This window comes from Coenobita brevimanus, chromosome 112, assembly GCF_032717465.1.
Source record: "Coenobita brevimanus isolate Jiangsu-jjx chromosome 112, ASM3271746v2, whole genome shotgun sequence".
NCBI classification, from domain to species: Eukaryota; Metazoa; Arthropoda; class Malacostraca; order Decapoda; family Coenobitidae; genus Coenobita; species Coenobita brevimanus.
Window position 1 is genome coordinate 11568859 of NC_137065.1, and position 25978 is coordinate 11594836.

At 39.9% G+C, this 25978-nt stretch overlaps 1 pseudogene; it reads left to right on the forward strand.

Annotated features, from left to right (window-relative positions):
• The window catches only part of LOC145418075 (KRAB domain-containing protein 2-like), a 121448-nt pseudogene that overhangs the window by 1154 nt on the left and 94316 nt on the right, over positions 1–25978 (forward strand).

The following is a 25978-nucleotide window of genomic DNA, read 5'->3' on the forward strand; positions in this document are numbered from 1 at the left end:
CATTTCTTCTCTGCCCTTACATTCTTTCTTCTTTGTCTTTGTTGTTATACTTTCGTGTCTTTCTTTTTCTTTTCTTTCATCATTCTGTTACAGCACTAAAACTATAGGAAGTAGGTGCCAAGATGAAGTAATGTGGAACGGCCTGGAACTCTGCTACAGGCGTACCGCGTTCTGACTCATAAATATCCCTCTTCCTCTTTTTCGCTTTCAATCTCCTACTTCCTTTTAACCTTTATTTTTCTATCTTTTCCACATTTCTCGTTGCCCTTCCATCTTTCGCTTCATCACAGTCACTACCACTATCGGTACCACCATCACCATCATCATCACTCATTCAGCCATCATTATCGTCGTTATTACTCAGTCATCATCATCAAAACTACCACTCATCACCATCAATATAACTAACCATAATCGGTATCATCATTATTCACACAATCATTATTGTTTAAGGGACACAAGTCAAGAGTGAGAGCAGTGGAAATGAATTATTTCAGGGAAGCATGTGGAGTCACATTGAGAGACAGACTGACAAACGAGGAAGTAAAAGAACGTTGTGGTGTGGATGTGTTAGGAAGCGTTAGGAGAAACACGCTGAGGTGGTTTGGCCATATGGGGAGGATTGAGAGCGAGAGACTGACGAGGAGAGTGTATGTGAGTGAAAGGGAGGGGGAGGCCAAAGATGAGATGGAGGGATGGAGTGGAGAGGTATATGAAAGAGGGGGACGTGAGCTGGGAGTAGGACAGTGAAATGGTGGGAGACAGGGCGATGTGGAGGCGATTTGCTTGTGGCCACCCCTTACGGGACTGCGGCGTCTGGCAGTAGATAGATAGTAATAAAAACGCTTATCATCATCAAAATTAACCTACATCATCATCACTTCCACCATTTTAGATTTAGGCCACCACTATACTGTTGCTCATCCACCTTAACTTCGCAAAAACTTTCATTTTGTAACAAACTCGCTGTAGTTAAATGCCAAAATAGATAATGTTACGGCTTTGTTTCTTTGTCATGATACACTTTCATGACTAGCATCATCATGTGTCTTTTGATACAGCCAAGGATTCAAGATGGAGCAAAGGCAATTTGAGGCTAAATTAAATTAGAGTGTAACACCATATTCTAGTGCTGATTTACTGTTACAATTCAATATTCAAGATAGAGAGATGGCAATTTTAGGCCAAGCAGAAGTGGACAGAGCATTAATTCTTGTATGTTCATTTTAAGTACCTTGCTGCTATCTCTCTTATTTATTCCCTTCATTCACTTAAACACCCCAATTAAGTCTCTCCCTTACTCTATGCCTCTCAAATGAGTGCAAATTTAGTCTTTTTAGTCTGTCTTCATATGGCAGGTACCGAACATCATGTATCATTTTTGTCATTCTTCCCTGTACATTTTCAAACGAATTTATATCTATTCTATAGTACGGAATGCAAAATTGCATGGCGTCATCTAAATGTGTCCTTACTAATGCTTGATAAATTTGCAGTAATGTTTGTGATGTCCCATTGCTCATGATTCCCAAAATAAATCCTAGGGCCCTATTTGCTTAATTTCTCGCATTAATACACTGTTGCATTGGTTTGAGGTCTTTACTAACCATAACTCCTAGATCTGTCTCGCCTTCCGATTTACTGATTTCTTTGTTTTCTAAGTTGTATTTAGTATCTCCAGTGGTCGTCTCTAGGTTAAGTACTTTACATTTTTCATTAAATTCCATTTGCCAGTTTTTAGACCATTTGGACATTATTTCGAGGTCCTTTTGTAAGTTAAGGCAATCGTCAGTCGAGTTAATGATACGCCCTATTTTTGTATCGTCGGCAAATCTGGTAATACTGTTATTGATTCCTAAGTCTTGACCATATATATATATATATATATATATATATATATATATATATATATATATATATAATAAATGGTAAGGGACCGAGTACTGAACCCTGTGGAACACCGCTAGTTACTAATTCCCAATCCGACTTAATTCCATTTATTAATACTCTCTTGTCCCATCAGCCCCGATTCTATCTATTTAAAATATAGCCGTCTATACCGTGTGTTCGAACCTTTCTAACATATCGTGTGGCACCCTATCAAAAGCTTTACTAAAGTCCAGATAAATAATATCGTAAGCTTTATTGCTATCCACCTCCTTCGAGACCTCCGAGAAGGATGACAACAAGTTTGTGAGGCAGGATCGTCCTTGCCTGAATTTGTGCTGATTTTCATTTGTAAGATTAAATCTTTCTAAATGTTTCCTAATTTTATTTGCTAAAATTTACTCTAGCATTTTTTCTACTATTGACGTTAGGCTTATCAGACAATAATTCGACGCAGATCCTTTATGACCCATTTTAAAAATGGGCACTACGTTTCCGGTCATCCACGTCTCTGGAACTTCTGATATCAAAGAGCCATTAAATAACTCTAAAAGTGGTTGACATAACTCTTCTTTGGTTTCGTTTATAATATTTGCGTTTATATCGTCCAGACCCGGCGATCCCCAGTGGTCAAGAGTCTAAGAAGTCTTGAGTCTGGAGATATAACCACTCTCCCTGATTTGCTCCTACCTGTTCCGCTCATACAATTTCAATTACACTAAGACATATTTTACAAGTGTGTCAGATTTTCCGTGTCACGTTTTCCAACTTGTAGTTCCATGTTTCACATGCTGGGCAGCCTGGGAGAGACAAGGGTTTACACGAGCCCAGAAAGAAATATTATTAGCCAACAATGCAAAACGATATTGACAATCATACTGTCCTTTGTAAGTCATGTGTCCAACACACTGGTACTACTGGAAAGCCTGCTCCTATTCTTCAATGTCCTACTCCCGAGAAACCTTGGGATACTGTAGCCATTGATCTACTTCAGCTTCCACGAAGCTATCAGGGCTCTCTTTATCTCCTCATTGCTGTTGATCACTTTTCAGGGATTGTTGTTTGGGTGCCTCTGGTTTCCAAGTCAACCGATGAAGTGGCTCGTGCTGTTGTTACACAAATAATCTGTCCATTTCCTATGCCCAAGGTGTTGCTGTCTGATAACAGCACAGAGTTCTGTTAGCAAGTCCACAAGGAAATTTGTCGCCAGTACGACGTTAAGCAAACCTTCGTCACAGCCTACCATCCAGCCTCAAATGGTCTGGTGGAAGGTGCTAGCAGAAAGATTTTGGAAATACTTTTTCCTCCTGTCAGTTGCATGCAGGATGCATGGCAGGGTTGGTTGCCCCAGGTGGCTACCCCTGCATGACACTCCCGAGTCGTAAACACATTGCTTTCACAGCTAACCTGTCAACGGATCTTCGTTCACTGACTCTCTTATTGAAGGTCTCCTTTGGAAACTCTCTGTTGTCTCAGATCGTATATAGTTCCTTTCCTATCTCATTGACAGTGAATTTACTTACTTCTTTGATGCCTCTCTCCCTTCCTACCTAACACCGCCTATCTTACTTCCTGGTGTTCCTGTGCCTACCTTTTTGTTTGCCCTTAGCTTGTGTGTGCTGGACTCTTGTATTAAATGCGTTTTGTCCAGATATAGTGTTAAGCGGGCCATACATGGACAAGCGAGCCCGTCCGGTGGCCTGAAGAGGCCAGCCTCAACGAACAATGGTGTGCCTACACACAGTTCAGTCGGCCTCACGTCTCGAGCTCAGTTGCAAGCTAAACACCGTGGGGTGAGGGTGGCCATGGACGCTCCTCTGACCACAGATGACCTGGAGCTGTATGCTGTCGGGGATGTTGCCGCGGCCTATTTTGCAAATAATAGAAAGAGGAGGATAAAACGGACCGAATGGGCAAAAGATTGGTTGATGAGGAGTAAATTGTCCCATCTGACTCTGCTGAAAGAACTGCGAACGTCTTCACTCCCACACAACTGACACAAGGCTGACGCCTGACGGCCTGCGGTACCGCACACATGCTAAGTTTGCCTGAACCTGACCGGAGCCACGAAAATCTGTCCGCGACAGATCCCAGGACGAACGTTGAAGCCGCCTGTGCAGGTGTCTGTTCCCTACCCACACACGCCGAGATTTGCCCGAACAGGCCTGCCTTTTCATGCCACTGGATGGGCTTGCCTGTGCGTGTATGGCCGGGTTTAAGAAGAGGTCTTGGAAGCAGGCTCGATCTCAGTTAGGTGCTCAACAGACCGTTGTTTAGCTAGCTTCGCACACTACAGTGTAACAAGGTTAGGTACACATTAGTTAGCTTCAGTTACAAAGTATATAATCGAGAGGATTCACTTGAGTTGTAACCCAGCGATCTACCGGTCCCACTTATGTATATATAATATATTAACAACAAAACCATATAATTATTCACTCTTAATCACTGTAATCACTGTAATATATATAAATGTGTTTATTATCTGTTCATACATTATTTCATCATACGCTGTGGCAACCCTATCTTATGACTCCATTTCGTTACAGGTTCTACAAAGCTCAGCGTTGCAAATCAGCTCTCTCATGCAGCGATGGCAGGGCAGACTATTATAGACTTTCACAAGGGCAGGCTGTGCCACTACACCGTCCTGGCCGAGTCCTGTATTCAAGCTTTGTATATAATTCAAGAATATAAGCCACAAAACCTCATTACAGTTTGGTTCTAACCTCAAGACAGACTGAATCTACAAAACTTAATATTTAACAATAATCACCCGCTACAGGATCAGGGATTCAGGAGGTAATGTCGCCCTGAACTTTGACCTTGCCCTGTATCGTTGACTTTTGATCGTTCTCCACCAATATCAGATCACTTGTTTCCAGATCCACGCACAATGGATCAGCCAGTTCTTTTCGATGTGGATCGAACAATTATGAACCATCTTGTGTCAAAATAGATACATGCACAGAAGCAGACTCAATTACAACAGCTACGCATTCAACGTTGCCAGTAAAATAGTCCTTCAGCCTTCTATATTATTCTCCTCTGTTTTGTAGGGAAGGAGATAATGGAGACTACATCATGCTGGTACAAAAAGTCTCACTTTCAGGCTGAACTAAATCGTCACTGAACAGCAAGAATAAAATCGACAAGACGACATTATGATGCCTTCCTCCCCGCACTACCTCAAGTCGCTAATCCTGGAACGACTAAGTAGCGACAAACCCAACATCATGTTTTCTGCGCCAGGTCGGAAATTGCTTATTGTCAGTATCATCTTGCTTCTTAGCTTCCCAATTGATTTTCCTTTATCGTGTGGAGAGCCGGCGAGTGAAAAAGAAAGGAGGTGTGGGATGAAGGAAGAAAGAGACGGAGGGAGAAAAGAAGTAGGAGGATGAAGAAAGGGAGGGAAGGAAGAAAGGTAGGGAAAAAACAAGGGAGACGGGATGTGAAGATGACAGACAGAGAAAAAAACAGGGAAGGGAGGAAAGCAGAGAGTAAAGAAAGGAAGAAGGGTGGGAAGGGACAAAGGACAGGGAGGGGAGGAAGAAAAGATGAAGAGAAGAAAAATGGAGGGGAAAAAAAAATAAGGGAAGAATGAAGATAGAATAGCAGAGAAAACTAGAAAGAGAGAGGAAGAGAAATATGTAGTAAAATAAAATGCTGAGAGAGGAAAAGAGTAAAAATCGTTGAGAGAACATAACTCGTTGTAAAGAAAAACAGAAGGCTAATAGCTATAGGCTGAAGTCAGGGTTAAACTACATTTTAGGCTGAAGTCAGGATTAAATTACATTTACCTTTTAAGTTCTCTGTACACAGGACACGTGCGAGAAAACGTGCAACTTTACGAAGCTTATGAAAACCAGCAGAATGAATCAGAGGAGTGAGAGAAAGGCAGAATAAATACAAATAACACTGAAATGACTATATTATAACAAACCGGAAGCAGGCAAGATGACAACTGTAATCTACAATATAAAATAAGCACAGAGGTAAATAGAAAAGAAAAGGGTGATGGTAAAGAAGAGGATAAAGTAAAGGCGAGAGAGCGGTGGAGGAGTTGAATAAAAAAGGAGATAGGAGGCGCCTGAGAGTTGAAAAAGATATAAACTGGAAACAGAAATACTATGGCTGAGAGAGAGAGAGAGAGAGAGAGAGAGAGAGAGAGAGAGAGAGAGAGAGAGAGAGAGAACCCCTTCTATATGTTTCAGTTGAAAGAGAGAGGAGGGATGTAGAGTGAAGGAGAAGAAGATGTGAAGGAGAGAGAGACGAAAAGGAGAAGAGGAAGGTGGACGGTGGAAAGGGATAGCAATGAAAACTAGAAGCAGTCTCACGATGGGATCTCACCACCCACGTAGCCGGAAAGTTTTTCCTCGGCAGATAATTTTGCACCTCCATTTCTGATTTGACGCAAATTCAGGATGTAAAACACACACAAAGCCAGTTAGCCAACCTCACAGCCGAAAACATCACCACTCCGCTCGCTTCGCAACGCGGGTGGTAAGCGGGCGGAGTGGTAATGCTTTCATTTTATTTTATTTCAGTTACGAGGTTGGCTGACTGGCTTTGTTTGTGTGTGGGTAAACAAGGTATCTCATGAACGGCATGAGCTATCAACATGAAACTTTCAGGGTATCAAGATATGGCCAAAAGCTAGGATGATTTCGAAAATGGGCACTCGGGGTCAAGGTCAAGGTCATCAAACATCAAGTAGTTGACCTTTAGCATCCATTTTGATGACCTTGACCTTGACCCCTAGTGCTCATTTTCGAAAAAAAAAAAAAAAATAGATTTTGGCCATATTTTAATACCCTGAAGGTTTCATGTTGATAGTTCATACCGTTCATGAGATACGTTGTTTACCCACACACAAACAAAGCCAGTCAGCCAGCCTCAAAACTGAACATTACCACTCCGCTCGCTTCGCAACGCTGGTGGTATTAAGGAAGCGTAAATTTATCTGGGTTGATACACAGGAAACGCATTGAGCCACGTCACAGTGTCCCTTAGTTGGCTGTTTAATCCTTCTATGCTGCATGTAAACACACCAAACATTCACACCCCCAGGTTCACAAGAGGGGTTGCTGTGCAGAAGTAGCTAAAGGAGGAGGAGGTGGAGTGAATGGAGGTAGGGGAAGGGAGGGGGAGTGGGTGGGTAGGGAGAGCTGGGGAATGGCTGTTTTGGGGGTAGGAGAGGTGCGTGAAGGAGGGGGAGGTGGAGTGGATGGAGGTGGGGAAGGGGAGTGGGTATGGGTGGGAAGGGTGAGCTGGGGAACGGCTGTTCTGGGGGGTGGGGGAGGTGTGCGAAATTTGGGTGTGCGTGAGAGGAGATGGTCAGGTTAAACGCTGTTCACATATTAATGTACACTAATGGCTTAGTCAATATTCGTGTTATTATAAGTGGCAATTAATGGGGCAGGTGCCATCTGAGGTTTGGATTTAGCTGGTGAATATTAAGGCAGTTGGGAACTGAGCTGTGTGTGTGTGTGTGTGTGTGTGTGTGTGTGTGTGTGTGTGTGTGTGTGTGGGTGGGTGGCTGGGTGGGTAGGTGGGTGGAGGGGGAGGGGGCGGGATTGTAGTGGGAAGCCGTGAAATGTGTCTGCAGATAATATCAGTAAATACCAAACACATTTATTACTAATAATCTTCAGTTTCTCTAGCAAACATTGAGGTAGAATATAATGAGAATAAAATTATGTGAGTACGACAACATTAAAAGTGTCCGTGTTCTTCTTTTAGTCTTTGTTTAAATCAGTTGAACAATTAATGACAAAGTCACCATGGGATGTTTGCCGGTGGCTACAAGCTTCTGTTTCCCGAATAGTGACAGACTCTCGGCTCTTGTAGTGTGCTGTGGATACGTGTCTATTGTCATTATTATTATTATTATTATTATTTGATTAATTTTATTTTATTTTATTTTTGTTTGTGCGAAGAGAACAAGAATATTAGGAGTCGAATCATGAACTGTGTGACTTGGACTGTGCGTGATGGTGACAACAATGGGCCCGAGGTGACGAAGTGTGTCATATAATGTAACTTAAGAAAGAATTACACGGAATTGTTAAGGTTACCATCTTGTCAATGATGTTCAACATTACCATAACCACTATCATCATCATTGTTATCATCATGTAAAATATTATCATGATCGTCTAGCATGTCTTTTATTATCATCCAAGTGACTATAATTAGCATGAAACCTAAACTACTTGCCCATTATAATGAGCATCATAATCATCATCTTCACCTTAAATATAACCAACCTTATCATTAATAACATAAGGTCAAAGCCACACCTATAATTACAGCATCAAAACCTAAAAGAGAGGAATGTGGCCAGATGAAGTATGGTTGCTACCATCATTGTTAGTCTATTGTGCAATCACCATCAATACGACTATTACCGTCATCATCGACATTATCATCACTATCATAACCATCATCTATACACATATCATTATTGTCATCAAAACTAACATTCAATCTTCATCACCATCACAGTCACCACCACCACCATCATCATTACCATCTCCACCAACATCGTAGTCACATCTACAGTCATCAAATCACCATCACTGCCCGTACCATGATCAGATATTAGATCTAAGCGCTATATTACATCAACACAAGCTACAAGTGAGGTAGGAGGCCAGGTGAAGTAAGGTGGAGCGGCCTGGGACTCTACTACAAGTGTACTGAGCTCGAACTATACTAGCATCCTATTCCCACATTTTATTCCTATTTTGCTTCATAAATGCCCTTAAACCTCCATTTCTCTACTTCTATACATACCGGTATATTTTCTTTTCTTCTCCTTTCCTCCTCTCATCTTTGTCCTCTCCGCTCTTTTCTCCATTCTTTCTGAATCTCGTTCCTGCTGTTTATTGTTTTCTTTCTGTCCACACTCCTTGTTCCATTACCCAACTTTTTGTGCCTGTCAAATTTTTTGCTTCACTGTAATTAAAAAATAAAACTACAGGAGAGGAAGGATCCAAGGTGAATTAAAAAAGGTGTCTTGAATCCGACCCTCTCCTGCAATATATTTCCCTCTTCTTTATTTTTTCTTATTTCCTTATTTTATTTTTTTTTTACCTTCCGTTTACCCGGTATTTTTGTTCTTTAGTTTACTCTTCCGTTATTTCGTTTTTTACACATTCATTTTTACTTTGTTTTCTTTTTATCCTTTTCCTTCTCTCACTCCCTGTTTGTTGTCACTTTCTCTTTAATGCATCTCACTTTTCTTACTCCATTTATGTCTGTTTTCCTATTAAATTGCCCATTTTTTTTTTTCATTATCCTTCATCGTCCTTTCTCCCTCCATTGTACAGCATAATTACAAGCTATAAAACAGGGAGGAGGAAGAATGAAGAAAGGTTATTACACGAGTACTAACTCACTATTATCACCATCACCATCATCATCACCATCATCAACATCATCGTCATCATCATCATCACCATCACCATCCCGTCGTCGTCGTCAAAAGCAAGCTACATCGCCATCATCATCAGTACCATTGGATTAAAATCACCATTATAATAAACCATCACAATTTCCAAAATGAAGGAGTCAGGTTGAAGCAAGGTGGATCGGCCTGGGACTCTCCTACAGGTATACCTAGTCCAAATCTTACATATTATCTGCTTTTCTTTGTTTCTCCTTGTAGGCTATCCCTTTCTCTGTTTCTTCATACTCCTATTTACCGTTTTCCTTTCTACTTTATTTTTTCACTGTATTTTATCATCACAAGCTACACACGAGGCAGGAGGTGAGGTGATATAAGGTGTAGTGGCCTGAGGCTCTATTTTAGGTGTACCGAGTTAACTCTTACCATTTATAACTTATTTTAATTCTTTCTCCTTTCAGTAACTTTCCTTCCATCTTCTTTTTATCCATTTCTTTATTTTTCTTCTGCGTTTCTCATTTTGTTTTGTCTTTTTATTCTTCCTACTTTTCTTTTTGTCTCTTCTCCTGTTCTCTTTCATACAGTTTTTTTCCTCTAACATCCATCCATCCATCCATCCATCAGCCAATCCTACGTTGCCCCACGAGGAGAGCAGGAGCCCGGGGCTAGACAGTTGGTCCTAACATTTAAGATGAGAGTGACCAGCCTCACTCATCCCTGAGTGGCATTACGTGATCAATAAACCCCTTCACCGGCTCAATCCGATTAGAGCGCAGTAATTGCTCATTAAACCACCAGGCGCCAAAATTTGGTTTTATGGTTACCACCCAGCGTAATAAATGGTTTCCTGGTGTACAGGAAACCATTTGGTTTGTCACTCAGTGTAGAGTCACCCACAAGCAAAGGAAGAGGAAAGAATGAAGGAAAGAAAGACAGAAGTGGGAGTGTAAAGTCACCCGTAGGCAGAAGGACGAGGAAAGACTGAAGGAAAGAAAGACAGAGGAGGATGGAAGGAAAGAAGGATGAAGGAGAGGAAAGGGCAGACACCCGAGAGCAGCACTACATTGAGTGAGTGGATGGTGAGCGCCCCCACCTACCACACTCAATATTTTTTTTTTTTCTGTTAAAAATATGTTTTTCATACCGAGTTCAAAACTTCACAGTTTCTTTCATTTTGTCCTCCTTTTTTCCTACTTTCTTTCTCCTCCTCCTTCTGTATTCGCATTCATTCTGTTCTTTTGGTTCCAAGTTTCCTATTTCCTTCCCTTCCGTTTTTATCTTCCTTTGTCTTTCCTCCCTTCCTTCCTGGAGCGTCACAACATATTATTTTTAACATTTCTTCATTTTTTTCTTTCTCCTTTTCTTTCACGTTGTCCGTCTCCTTATCCTCCTTCGTCATTGTTTCATTGACTTTATTTCTTTTAAGTCTCTTTTTGTTTCTCGCTCTCATTCCCTCCTTTTTATGCGTCTTTCCTCACTTCGGAAAGCGAAGTAAGGTTTATCATCAATGGTATCATTACTCTATCAACATCATTATCATCGTCATCATCATCATCATCATCAGCAGCAGCAGCAGCACCAGCACCAGCCGTCGCAGCATAATACACAGAATTACCATAATAACTAAATTACAGTACCATGAAATACTACAGATTTTATCATCATCATCATCATCACTATCATGACAATGATCATCATAATCATGATCATTATCATCACCATCATCATCACTATCACCACCATGGTCATCATGATCATGATCACTATCATCATCATCATCACCATCATCATCATAATCATCATCATCATTATCATCTCTATCAACACCACGGTCATCATCATCATTGTCATCATCATCATCACTACCCCCACAATGGATATCATCATCATCATCATCACTATCACCAGCATGGTCATCATCATCATCATTATCGCCATCATCACCATCATCATCATCATCACTATCACCACCATGGTCATCATCATCATCATCATCAACACTAACACTACCATGATCATCATCATCATGATCATTGTCATCATTATCATCATCATCATCATCATCACTATCAGCACTATCATCATCATCATCATCATCATCATTATCACCACTATCACCACCATGGTCATCATCATCATCATCATCATCATCACCATGGTCATAATCATCATCATCACTATCATCACCATGGTCATCATCATCATTATCATCATCATCACCACGGTCATCATCGTCATCATCACTATCACCACCATGGTCCACCTCCTCCTCCTTATCATCATCATCATCACTCTCACCACCATGATCATCATCAACATCATCATCATCATCATCATCATCATCATCATTATTACCATCATTATGATCACTATCACCATCATGGTCATCATCATCATCATCACTATCACCACCATGATTATCATCATCATGATCATTAACATCATCATCATCATCATCATCATTACCATTATAATCGAACTACTATAATTCACTATATACATCACCATGATAATCATCTATCTATCTATCTATCCATCTGTCTATTTATAGCCAGACGCCTTAATCCCGTAATATGTGGCCACAGACATATCGTCTCCATGTCGCCCAGTCTCTCTCCATTTCGCTGCCCTCCCCCCTGCCCACCCCCCTTCTCATACACCTGTCCACTCCATCCTTCCATCTCATCCTCGGGCTCCCCCTCCCTCTCCACGACTCCACCTCACTCGCATACACTCTTATGGTTAGTCTCTCGCTCTCCATCCTCTCCACATGGCCAAACCATCTCAGTGTATTTCTCCTAACGCTTTCTATCACATCCACATCCACACCACAACGCTCATTCACTTCCTCATTTGTCAGTCTGTCTCTCCATGTAACTCCACATGCTTCACTCAAGTAATTCATTTCCACATCTCTCACTCTTGATTTGTGTCCTTCGAACAAGGTCCAATTTCCGTCTCCATATGTTAGAGTTGGTATCACAATACTATCATGCAACAACTTACTTCCATGCTCACTTCCCTATTTCTTATCGCTGCTTTCAAGAACCAACAACCTTCCTTCCTTGTTGTACACTGTCAAGCACTTCTTCTTCCAAACTTCCATCCTAATTCATCACACCACTCATGTACTTAAATGCACTCACTTTTTCAATTTCCTCATCATTCAGCTTCATTTTACAGTACTTTCAGTGACTTCCTTTCTCTCGAAGAGTACAACTGTACTTTTCCCTACATTCACATTTAGATTCTGTTTCTTACACATTCTCCCAAACTCGTTCACCAGGCCTTGCAGTTCCCTTTCATCTTCATTTAACAACATAGGATCATCTGCAAACAACAGAACAGGAAGCTTCCAAACGCTGCCCTCCCTCATTAGGGCCGCTCCAATATCCACTGCCCTACCTTGTATCTCTTTTATAACTCCATCTATATAGAAACAGAACAACCATGGAGACACGACACATCCCTGCTTCAATTCAACATTCAAATAGCAAATTTCACTCAGTTCACCATCCACACGCACTGCAGCCTGAACGCCCTCATTCATACTCATCATGGCATTCAACATCTTCCCATTTACTCCATAATTATATTCTTAATATTTTCCATATTCCTTGCCTATCAACTCTGTCAGATGCTTTCTCTAAATCTATAAGGGCTGTATACAACTTATTTCTCTTCCCTAGAAACTTTTCCACTAAAGACCTAAGGATGAATATCTCATCTATACAACCTCTTCTCCCCTCCATAAAACTTCCCGGCTCTTCTCCAACTCATTCCTCTGTAATTTTCCTAATTCTTTCAGTATGTATCCTATGATTTACTTTTCCTATTACATTGAGTAGACAAATGCCCCTATGATTACCACACACTTCTTTTTGTCCATTTCCTTTGTACTAATATTATACCTGACTTCCAATCCTCCGGGACTCTTCCTTGCTCCCAGGCCAATCTGCACATCTTCCATATCCGTTCTACTACTATCTCTCCCCCTTGCTTCAGCATTTCACCACACATTCCATCAATTCCTGAGGCTTTCCCCACGTTAACTTTCTTCATTGCTTCCATTACTTCCATCCTACTGATCTCTTCCTCCTTTCTCACTTCCCTCCTTCTCCCGGCCATTCCCCAGCCACTTTTACTCGCGTTACTTTCATCATCTGTGTTTAACAGTTCCTTAATATCTTCTCTCCATCTGCTCACCTTTTCCTCCCTTCTCCACTATCAATCTACCATTTTTATTCTTCATTCCCCCCCCCCTACCTTTTTATCACCCTGTCTAACTCTCTTTACTTCCCTCCACAACATTTTCTTACATTCTCTCCACTGTACACTCAAATTCCTTCCATATTCCTCATCAACTCTCTTCATACTCTTTCTTATTAATCTTTTCACCTATGTCTTCTACACTACTGTACATATCTCTATTCCATCTCTCAACTTCCTCCATGTCTCTGCATCCCATCCACTCACTATATGCTTACTTGTTTTGCAACACAGCTTGTCTCACCTCTTCATTCCAACATGCTGTTCTTTGCATCCCCTTTCGTCTTTTCTTAACCTCACATACCACCTCCCAGGCTGCACATATTTCTTCTGTGAATATCTTGCACACACTTCCACCTCCCCTATCTGCCCCAGATCATATTTACCCGATCGCTCATCCACTTTTATATTATGTTTTATTTTTTAATTAATCCTCTTGCAACATTTCTACCCTCCTTATATTGACTACTTCTTCATGCCCTTTATTCCCTCTATTCCTCAATCGCATTTGAACCTTGACTTTCACCTCCACCATTTGGTGGTCAGAAAGTCCACTTCCCCATTCTCTATATGTTTTCACTTCCAGTACATACCTTCCCATTCTCTCATCCATACACACATAATTACTCAGTGCCTTCCGTTCATACAGTTCACCACCTACCCTTCTCATCACCTGCCATGTACTGTACAAGTATACTTGTGGATCATTTTGTGCCTAAAATGGCTATTGGCTATTACCAACCCCCTCCCCACACAGAAGTCCACTAGAACACTACCAGTGCCATCCATTTCTGCGAGCACAGGCCATTCACGAACTACTCCATTCACTTTCACATTCCATACTTTTCCACTGATATCTCCAATCAAAAACACTTTCTCAGTCCTCTCAAACTCATCATACATAGAATTACCATTTTTATTAGACAGCCATAATTCACTCTATCCATCATAATCATCATCCTCTCTATCACCAGCAGCACAATTAGTTACATTACATCAAACCATAACTATATTACATCATCACATCCGCAAGAGAAGTATGAGGCGAGAGGGAGTCCCGTGGAGCGGCCTGGGAGTCTGCTTCAGGTGTCCAGAGTTCCATTCTTACCATCATTTCTCGTTTCGTTTTTTCTTCTCATTTCATTTCTTATTTCTTCATTTATCTTACCTTTTTGCCTTTTATTTTCCTGTTGGCTCAAATTCTCCTTTCTTTTACTTCTTCCTCCTTTCTATATCCAATTCTTTTTCTTATTCTAAATATTCTCATCTTCTCCTGTCTCTTTTCTTATTATATTTTCGTTGTGATACTCTTTCTTTTATGCCTTATTTATCTATTCCTTATGTATGTCCCAAGTTTAATAAAATATCACAGGTTATACGAGAGGTAGAAGGTAAATTTAATAAACTATCAAATCATCATCACCACCACTGCCACCACCACAACAACAATCACCAGCGCGATCGCCAACACAACCATCATCATCATTATCATCATCATAATCGTAAAAAATCCATACAATCATCATTATCCGTATCAAAGCTAATCAAAGTAATTACACTATCATCATGACTCCCACCATCACCAGCATCACCACAGTTTCTCATCATCATCATCATCATCATCATCGTCACCACTTACAACCACCATGAGGGACAGTGGATCAAAATCACAAGTATTTTACAGCATCACAAGCCACGAGAGGTAAAGGACGAGATGAAGTAAGGTGGAGCGGCCTGGGTCTCTACGGCAGCTGTACCAACTTAACACCTTAACCATTTACTCCTCTGTTGCCTTCTTTACTCTTTATTGATTCCTTTCCTTCCTGTTTATTTCCCGATTTGGTGAGTATTGGTCTCCCGTCTGTATGCTTTCTTTGTGTCAAAGTTTCCGTTTTCCGATTTCTTTCCATTCTTTTTTACTCTTAAATTTATTAAATTTCGTTGCATCGTTTTTTTTTTCTTTATTTATTTCCTCCATCAGTTTCTTCCATCTTCCTTTACTTTTTGCCTCCTTTCTTTCTGCAGTAAAACCACAAGCGAAGTAAGAGCCAAGGTGAAGTAAGGTGGAGCGGCCTGAGAGTCTGACAAATGAGCCTCCAGTTCGACCCAACTACCGCTCCCTCTGGTTCTTTTGTCCTCGTTTCCTTTTACTTTTTCTTCCGGCTTATCTCCTTTTGTGTCTCATTGTTTTTTGTTTGGTATGTCTCCTAATATCTATTTCTCTTTTCATATTATTCCTGTGTCCTCCCTGTCTTCTTTTTTATATCCACTTATTCATGCTTTCCTTGTCTCCCATTCTTTGTCATTAAACCCGTGCTTGCAGAGCAAGAGCCGGTGTTCGGCTTTGATCGACGTGTGTGTGTGTGTGTGTGTGTGTGTGTGTGTGTGTGTGTGTGTGAGAGAGAGAGAGAGAGAGAGAGAGAGAGAGAGAGAGAGAGTGTGTGTGTGTGTGTGTGTGTGTGTGTGTGTGTGTGTGTGTGTGTGTGTGTGTGTGTGTGTGTGTGTGTAAAACAAAGAGGTTTTATCAGATTTTAGCCAAATGCTGAAGGAGAAGAAGGACGGCCAAGAGGCTGACCTATTCTTTTTTAGAACAACAGGACAAAGGTCGGGGGCACATGGTAAGGTCAACTTGAGCTGTTTTTTATCGTATATAGAGTAAACTTTTTCTGTATGTTTGAATTACAATATCGACAGTGATTTTCTTCATACCAACCAGACAAGATCACAGGAGAAGGACAAAGTACAATGACAGTGATCAGAGACAACTCAGTTTTTATTTCCTTTGAACCATTGTTGGTGGAAGGGTTAGGGGTCAGGCAAGAATGAAGTAATTTGCTTTTGAGAGTCATTTCTGGAACGTCAGTGTCACAGGTGAAACAAAACAAACACAAAAGAACTATTTGTCGGGCCCTCCATAAGGCGTCCATAAGCTACATAGAAATACTCTTTTCATATAGTTGTGTGTCATTAATTAGGTATGACTGGGGGAAGGAGACAGGGTGGCCACACTCGCTAGTAAAATGCACTGAGAGAGAGAGAGAGAGAGAGAGAGAGAGAGAGAGAGAGAGAGAGAGAGAGAGAGAGAGAGAGAGAGAGAGAGAGAAAAAATGGACTGTTTGTTGTGCAAGAGGTCTCCAACCCGAAACATTATCTGCTTTTGTTTTTGCTCTTTTTTTTTTCTCTACTTCTGACGCAGTACTGTATATAGAATATGCATTTAATATACCTGGAGGCTGTAAACAGGATGTTCACACGCGAGATTTAGTATAAGAGTACCCACGATAGTGCATACTGCATTGTTGGTGCACCACAGGGCTGATGGCAGCAAGTTAAAATGAGTGACACACTGTTGTTATTATAAGTGACTCTGAGACAGACCCGTTCCTAGGCCGGCCAATGGGTGGGTTTGGCAAATACTAGGCCCGTAGAGCAGTTGTTATGTGTGGCTGTCGAACTTTGTGAGTCTTTCTTGTTTTCTAATTAGGTTTTTACACATTTGTGCAGAACTGTTTATCAACTAAGTTTTTTCTTCTTTCTTTTTTCTTTATAAACACTACTAATTTCTTCATTAATTCCCTTCAAACATGGTACAGCTATTACGCAGACAAACACTACTAGACATCCTTTTTTTTTTTTTTTTTTCTGAAACAACTTCATGATGTCAAAGGTATTAGTCTGCGAACACACACATTTGGTGATACTAAGGTTTGGCATGTTAATACAGCCCTGCATCCTATAAAAAAAAAAAAAAGTGCTGATATGATTAACAAAAAAAAAAAAAAAGTATTAATCTTACATGTTTTGAAGGTGCTGATTTCATAAATAAAGTCAGAATTAGAGTAAATGTCAATATATATCCCCAAACCCAAGTAAACATATGAATGGAATATCTAAAAATGCAGCACTGCTGCATTGTTTGAAATATAGTGGTAAGCATTTGAAAATATGGCAGTAAGTATTTGAAATATAGCAGTAAGTATTGTCAGTACAATCAGCTTGCAAGAACCAGCAGTAGTCGGCCAAAATGTTTGTGTCACACCTCCCTTGATACTTTTTTTTTTTTTTTTTTTTTCCATTTCTTCCTATCTTGATGGAACCTCTCTCCTGTTCTTCACTTACTGCTTCAAGATTTTCATGAAAAGAGTTTTCATGATTATGTAGAAAATACACTTTGATATTTATTTTGCATGCGAGTTTCTGAACGTTCCTGAGTAAAGTTTCAACAAGGTGGTGATAGCCTTCTGTCTTAGTAGACCCAGAAATGTGATCTAACTAGTGCACATGCATTCCATGCATTCCTTTTATCTGTTCTCACTGAGTTCGGCAACTGCTGGTCCTCCATCCGTAGTCTTATATGACGGTCAAGAAATTTACCAACTTTCAGTTTTTCATCTGTAATGGCAGGGAAGCTTGGAACACAGATTTTTGAAACAGTTTTCTTCTTTATACAAAGCTTTCACAAGTTGCTTCATCAAACCAAGATTAATGTGCAGTGTTGGAAGCAGGATCTTCTCTGAATCAACAGAACGCACATTCACGATGTTTATCTCTCCAACTGGGATTTTTTTTCTTTTTCCAGCCACACTTTTATCCAGTGTCTACTCTTTGCTCTACTGTACCATGAACGTAAAAAACAAAGATATCTGGTGTAGCCGCCTTGCTGTCCCAGAATCATTAACAACACATATATCCCATTATAATAATCCAGCTGTTTTCTTTGTATTTTACCTTTTCCACATTTTTTTCCTATTCTCATGGCAATCGTTAAGATGCACTGAATGCACAATTGGAACTGAATCAAATTTATTTCCATTATATAGTGAAACACACGTGAGACTTCTCTTTCAGCTGTCGATAATCTCCATTCATCTGGCTGATACCTACTGCCCGTTGCTTCCAAAACACATTTCGTGTCATCCCAAAATACAAATTCATCCTCCATTTTGATGAACTACCATAAATCCTCTTTCCTGTTTCTGGAAAAAAAAAAAAAAAAAAAAAAAAGTTGGTTCTGGAGTTTTTTTTTTTTTTTTTTTTTTTTTCCATTCGAACCTGACCCCAACAATTCAGCAGACTCCTCGGATTATCAAGGTCTCTCACTAAATTATTAATTTTAGCCTTACTAAGAAAAAAGTTATGTCATAAGATCAAGACATGGATCACCGAAATCACTGTCCTCATCACCATTTTCTTCAAATAGACATCAATCCACTTCATCTTCAGAAAAACCTAATGTACTGAAGACTGGACTAGTTACTTCATCGGTGTGGGGGATTGGTCTTCTGGCTGATGGGAGGTCAGGATATTTTAAGGCAGATTTTTTCTTGGTTCTGAATCCTGAAGTATTGACAAGACAGAAATAGCAATCATCGAGATGATTTTGCAGTTCCCTCTGGACCAGTGGAACCTTTCTTTTTCCTTTGGTCCATTGTCTCTGGTTTTCAGCACAACATCGCCAGACTGAATGAGGGTCCCAGGATTTATCTTGGTCATCCAGTTTCATTCCAAAATATGCACGATATGCTTTTCCAACAAAGTCTGATATTTTGGGTCCGCTGTTTTGGTGCAGCAAAACATCCGCAGATGTAACAAAAGATATCTAGGTCAATTTTACACACTCATAGGTTAGCTGCCATAAATACAACCTGCGAATGAAAAACAAATGAGCAATACAGTAACACTGAGAGAGCTGAGCAACTACAGCAACTCACAATATTTAACAGAAGTAATAAGAATAACAATATAATAAATATAAAAATATATGATGGTCAATAAAAGTAGTATAGAAAACATGAAGTGTTAACAGAACTATGAAAAGTAATGAGCAATTGCAAGAGTCATGCAACTAAATCGAGTTTTCCCAATAGAATATGACCTACTATTTTGTGGCTTAATGTGACGTGCCAGCTAAAAACTGAAGCCATGTTCGGAATCAGCGACCTTTAATTACCTTGAAAAAGTGTTATTTGTTACTCAGCAAAACTGATGCGGGGCTATGAAATTAGAATAATAATAGTAGTAATGTAATAATAATCATCATCATCATCATCATCATCATCATCATCATCATCATCATCATAATCATAAGAAGAAGAAGAAGAACAACAACAATAACAACAACGATAATAATAATAATAATAATAATAATAATAATAATGATAATAATAATAATAATAGTTATAATAATAATAGTGAAATCGACGTGGCTGGGAAAGTGTTAGTTTAGTGGTGACTGATGGTGGTGATAATCGTGCCAGTGATGAGTGATTAAGCATGTGTTGGAGGAACATTCTTAATTTTTTGGCTTTATTTAATCTGATATAGTTTGTATTCTAAGTTCCGTAACACCTCTTGCTTAGCGATTTGTTTTTGGAAATTATGCTTATATATACTCCTGTATGTTACTGGCGCAAAATTTGTCGCCATTAATGGCATATTAATAGCAAACAAGAGACTATTAAAGTGTAGTATGAATAACACATCGTTAAGAAAAGGTGCTGTGAAATATCTAAGGCCACGTGCAATAGCATTCATAGTTTAAACTGACTGCTTTTCATTAAGACAAGTATCACAGAAATAAATGTGAACGTTGGCCTGAAATGGACCACAGATGAATGGGTCGCTGGTGCGTAAATTAAACCATTATTTTAGATGGAAAGTTGCTATTAATATTTGTATAGGGTTATTATTATATATGATAACATAGGAGTAATTGCGCAAACATGAATATTATTATATGATAATTGAATCAAAGATGGTGTGAAAGAAAGAAAGTAAAATTAGTTACGCTGTGAAAGAAGAAACATAAAAAACGGAAATGGAATGAAAAGGAAAAATGCATAGATGGTGAGAAAGTCGAGAAATGAATAGATGGAGAGAAACATGGAAAACGACAATAAATATGAAAGAAATGCAAAAAAAGAGAAGTGAAGAAAAATATGAAATATACTGTGGATGAAATGGATCAAGAGGGTGTGAGACAGAAGAGAAAGAAATCACGTAAGTGTTAAGTGTGTGACTCCGGCGCGACCTCTGTAAGTTGTGGGAATTATTGCCTTGTTTGTCCTTGTTGGCTTGTGCACTTTACGACAAGCGTGTGTCAGTGTCTTGCAACCTGCAGGGAACGATATTGTTATTGGGTTTTATGGTATTTTGTGAAGGATTCAACAAGTTATTGATTGTTAAATTGCTTTTTTTCCTTGTGTTTGATCATACCTCATCCAAGATATGGGAAAAAATAATGATAATGACGGTGATGAAATCCTACACATCTTTCTATTGCCATTATTGTCCCTGTAATCCAAATATTGTTCAGTTGTTAGAAAAAGACAGGAGAGGTTTCCATCTCATGTAAGGTAGTTTGTTGTTAGTAACTAACAGCCCAAGAGCAATACTGTAATGATTGTTACTGACTGCTTTAATGTTTGTATTATTGTTGTTGCTGTAAGGAGCCAAATATTCTAGACGCACAAAAATGTAACCTGATATTTTTTGTACAGACGCAATCAATTTACAATTCATAACCTACAACAAAGCGTTGACAGTTGTCTACGGGGCTGTTAGATTGATACTTGTAAATAAAATACTTCCTCAACAAAGCTGACAATATTCATGTTTCCCTTAATTTATTCTGTTTGTATTGCATGGACAGTGCAGCCAGAAACAAAAGTTTGCCTGGCACTCTAATGTGTCTAGTTCACACACACAGCCTGCCCGTCACTTTCCTCTCTGACTTGCAGTATGAAAGAAAATCATCGATGGACTAACAGGAATTCCAAGCATCTCTCTGATATGGAATATTAGCCAGCAGAGCAAACTGATAAGCATCAAACGTGAAATAACCGGCGAAATATTGTCGCCGACTGCTCATGGGAAGCACTGAATATGAACGACCTCATTCGAGCATTCCACCGGCGCACTACCATACTTCAACATGAAACGAAATATATATAAACTAAATATTTGCCAGAGCATTTTTACCGAGAGTTGGTGACCCGCGGACACGCACAGGAAAATAACATAGGGTCAGGGAGAAATATTGGCAAAAAGGAAGATAGATCGGAATTCGAGACGCACTCATTAGTAAAGGAGGCGGGAAGGGTATGTCGGAAGTGCAATGGTAACATATCCGACTCGTTTCTAAAAGACTTTGAGCTTGAATCTCGAGCCAGTAAGACTGTTGGACAAAGTTTACTTGAGCCTATGTCCCTCTTTACCCAGTATTACAGTTGGGTATTTGAATATACAGTATATTCGAATATTGTGCGTCATACTCGAAGACGTTACTCTTAAATCTTCCTCTTTACTGGAGACTTGTTCTAGAAAGTAACAGATCGTATTTAACAGTACTCTTATTCTTGTTAGCACACGACACCGTACAACATCAGCACAAGTGATGAGTTTTGCATAATACACTTTAATATTTTTTTATTAATTTATCAGTTGACATTAGTGGTAGGTGGGGGCACTCACCATCCATTCACTCGATATAGTGCTGCTCTCGGGTGACTGCCCTTTCCTCTCTTCGTTCCTCTTCGTTCCTTCCTTCTTCTTCTGTCTTTACTCTTCATTCTTCTCTCATCCTTCTGCCTGCGGGTGACTTTACACTCCCTATTCTGCCCTTCTTTCCTTCATTCTTTTCTCATCCTTCTGCCTATGGGTGACTCTATACTAAGTGATAAGCCAAATGGTTTCCTGTACACATGGAAACCCATTAACTACGCTGGGTGGTAACCATAATTATAACCATTTTATGGCGCATGGTGGTTTAGTGGGCAATTAAGGCGCTCCAATCGGATTGAGCTTGTACAGGTTTATGTCCAAGGGGTGATTGGGGTTTATTGCTCAGATAATACCACTCAGGGTTGAGTGAGGCTGGCCACTCTCATCTTGGATGTCAGGACCAACTTGCCTAGCCCCGGGCTCCTACGCTGCTCATGGGACAACACAGGATTAGATGATGATGAAGATGATGAAGATAATGTTGGCATAGTTTGTATCGATAACATACAGTAAGATATTCATGTGTATAATACAAAACACAGTATAACTCTGAGGAAGAAGTCTGGCGAAACCTCAAACCCGACAAGAATAAAGCCTTCATTATACCAATCCATTGTCATTCATACTGATATGTGTTCAGATGTCAGGTAGTTTACAGTATGATACAGACCCACAATAATTAGTAAGCTTGAGGACAAACCCTGCAACTCGAACCACATGCCCAGATTATGTAACACTGAAAAATATAGTTTTATAAGCATTTTAATATATTTCGTACGTGTAACACTGACAACGACGCTTATTATCCTTAGGCCAGCTGTAACTGAGATATGTTTGCGACAAATTGAGATGATTTGTAAACCTAAAAGAATCTATATTTATACCATGGAACGAAGAGTCGACCAAAAACGTACTCAGATTAAAAAGGCCACATACTTTTAACACATGCCTTTCGGGTCTTTTCGACCCTTTTCGGAATGGGTCGATCTTGACTCTCCCGAAATTGCTCCATTTAAGATACAGACTAGATACGCAAATTCATTCTAGACAACTTACCAACCAACATAGCTCCAGGCCAGATGGAATTCCTCCAATAGTTTTGAGAAAGTGTTCCCCAGAACTTACACCTGTTCTAGCTTAATTGTTCAGACTATGGATGAGTACATCTTCATTCCCAAATTCTTGGAAAGAAGCCAGTATCCACTCAGTTCCAAAGAAATTGAGTCCTCTGGGGGACTGACCAATAGCTGTCACATCTTCACTTGGTAGAGTATCTGAGATTGATATTAATAATCACATTGTTAAACATCTTGAATTCAGCAACCTAATTAGTCACAGACAGTATGGTTCTCTCCACGAAAGATCCATTGTTGAAATACTCAGTCTCCTGACTCATACCATCCATCAGTCAACTGACCAATACTGAGAAAACCATGCAGTAGCCCGTGATATTTCTAAAACTTTTAAAGGAGTGTGGCACAGTTCTCTGCTGTCCAAATTCCCTTGCTATGGCCTATCATCTTTTGTTCCATTGATTTCCTCAAATCTCGGTGACAGAAAGATAAGTGTAAAAATGGATGATGTGTATTCCAATTTTCACTCTATTAATGCTGGCGTGCCTCAAGAATCAGTTCTGGATCCAACCCTATTTCCATTTCACATTAATGATCTCTTATCTGTCACCCATAATCCCACCCATTCATATCCAGATGACTCAGCACTTCAGATTTCATTCACACTTAAACACCCATTCACAAAGTTTAATTTCTCTAACACACAATTCAGAACAGCACTGTCCATTAATCAATACTTACAGTGTCTAAGATCACTGAACGAGGACAATATAACACTGTCTTACTGAATGCTAGGAAAACCAAGTATATACAGCACAGTTTATCAATAGACAGATATTGCCTGATTCCTGTATTCAGTGATACTATAGTCTATTTGATTTACCTGTGCACCTGAGTTGTATGGGGCAAGTAGGGTGTGTTTGATAAGCGGCTGCTGATTGGCCGACGATGATATCATTGAAGCAAATGCAGGCACGTATTCTTATGCAACATGAGAACGTAGGTGTACACCCTGGGTGGATATTATAGTACAACATGCGGACATAAGTGTACACCGTGGGTGGATGCAGTGCAATTATGGGGACTTGGGTGTACACCGTGGGTGGATAATTTACTTCATACGTCACTCGTCGTTTTATGAAACTTTATAATCAGCTTTAATTTTCTTTGATAACGGTAAACATTTAAAGCTAATTTTAGTCTCTCTAGCTTCGGAAATTATTCCACATTTCAACTGGCTGCTTATAAATGATTTACAAATATAAATATATATATGCTAAAATAAGAACAGCTGTAGATTTACATCATCGGCGACCAATTAGCAGCCGTGAATCAAACACACCCTACTCAGCCCATGCATCTCAGCTGTACAGGTCAATCAAATAGACTATAATACTCCTATCTAAAAGTACTGAAAATCTCGGTGTTTCACGTAACAATGCCCTCAGCTGGACCTCCAATGTTAGATTACTCACTAAACTGCTTCAAAGAAACTTGGATTATTGTACAGAATCCGCAACTTCTTCACTGACGAGCAGTCAGCTATAATTTACATGAGTCATGTGTGCTCTCAGCTCAGCTGGAATAGTGCTCACCCTTGTGGAGTGGATGTGGAGAGGTTGCACTAAAACAACTGGACAAAATTCATAGCAAAACTGTTAGGATTAAAAAAAAAAAATGCTATTACAAATGAACTACCTTCCTACAAGTGAGAAAGAATGTTGCCTCCACTGCATTATTTTACAGATACTTCTATGGCAAATGCTCAGACGAAGTTGCATCCATTGTGCCACTTAGCCATGCCTTCCCCCTTGCTACACGGGCATCTGGTAGAGCTCATGACTGGATTGTCACACTGCCATATTGCAGAACTTCTGCCTATCAGAATTCTTTTATTCTCCGATCTACATCTCTTTGGAACTCGCTTCCCCAGGATGTTTCCCCCCCAAACTTCAACGTATGGCTGTTTAAGTCCAACTGTTCCAGATTTGTTGTGAATGGAGGACACTTGTAATCTGGTGTATGAAATCATGTTTATTTGTTTTTTCCTTCCTCAGTTCATCTTCTGTAAAAAAAAAAAAAAAAAAAAAGTCATCTTTGGAATGACTTTCCACGAACGGAGGCAGCATTATGAAGCCGCTCATACATAATACGCATCAATGTACACACACACACACACACACACACACACACACACACACACACACACACACACACACACACACACACACACACACACCTCGCTGGCTCAGTGGTAACGTTCTCGCTTGCCATCTGGTAGACGGAAGTTCGAGCCTCGCCCAGGTTGCGAAAAGTTTCACTGACGAAGTGGGTGGTTACTGTCCCCCTAGAGCAAGGGATCGGGTGTGTGCGTGTGTGAAGGTCACAGCCTTGCCCTTAGATCGGACTATATGAGCTCTCAGCTCGCTTCCGGGAGGGTAAAACTGACGATCACGACCATCAAGTGATCCTGACCGACCCGGTGAATTACACACAGGTTGACACAAAATCTGTGGCAGCCTGTTTTCTTGCACAGCAACTTCTGAGAAGTAACCATTTCCCCACACCATCTAATGGCAACAACAACAACAAAAACAACAGCAGCAGCAGCAACAACAACAATAAAAATAACTACAACACAACAACAACAACAACAACAACAATAATAATAATAATAATAATAATAATAATAATAATAACAATGCTGAGCCGTTATTACATTAACATTATAAGAAAAATAAACAATTGTACATATTAAGGGCCCTCACATTTCACATCGACAACAACAATGTATAAAACTTGACATACCTTGGTTCATTTTTTCCTTTAATCTCAT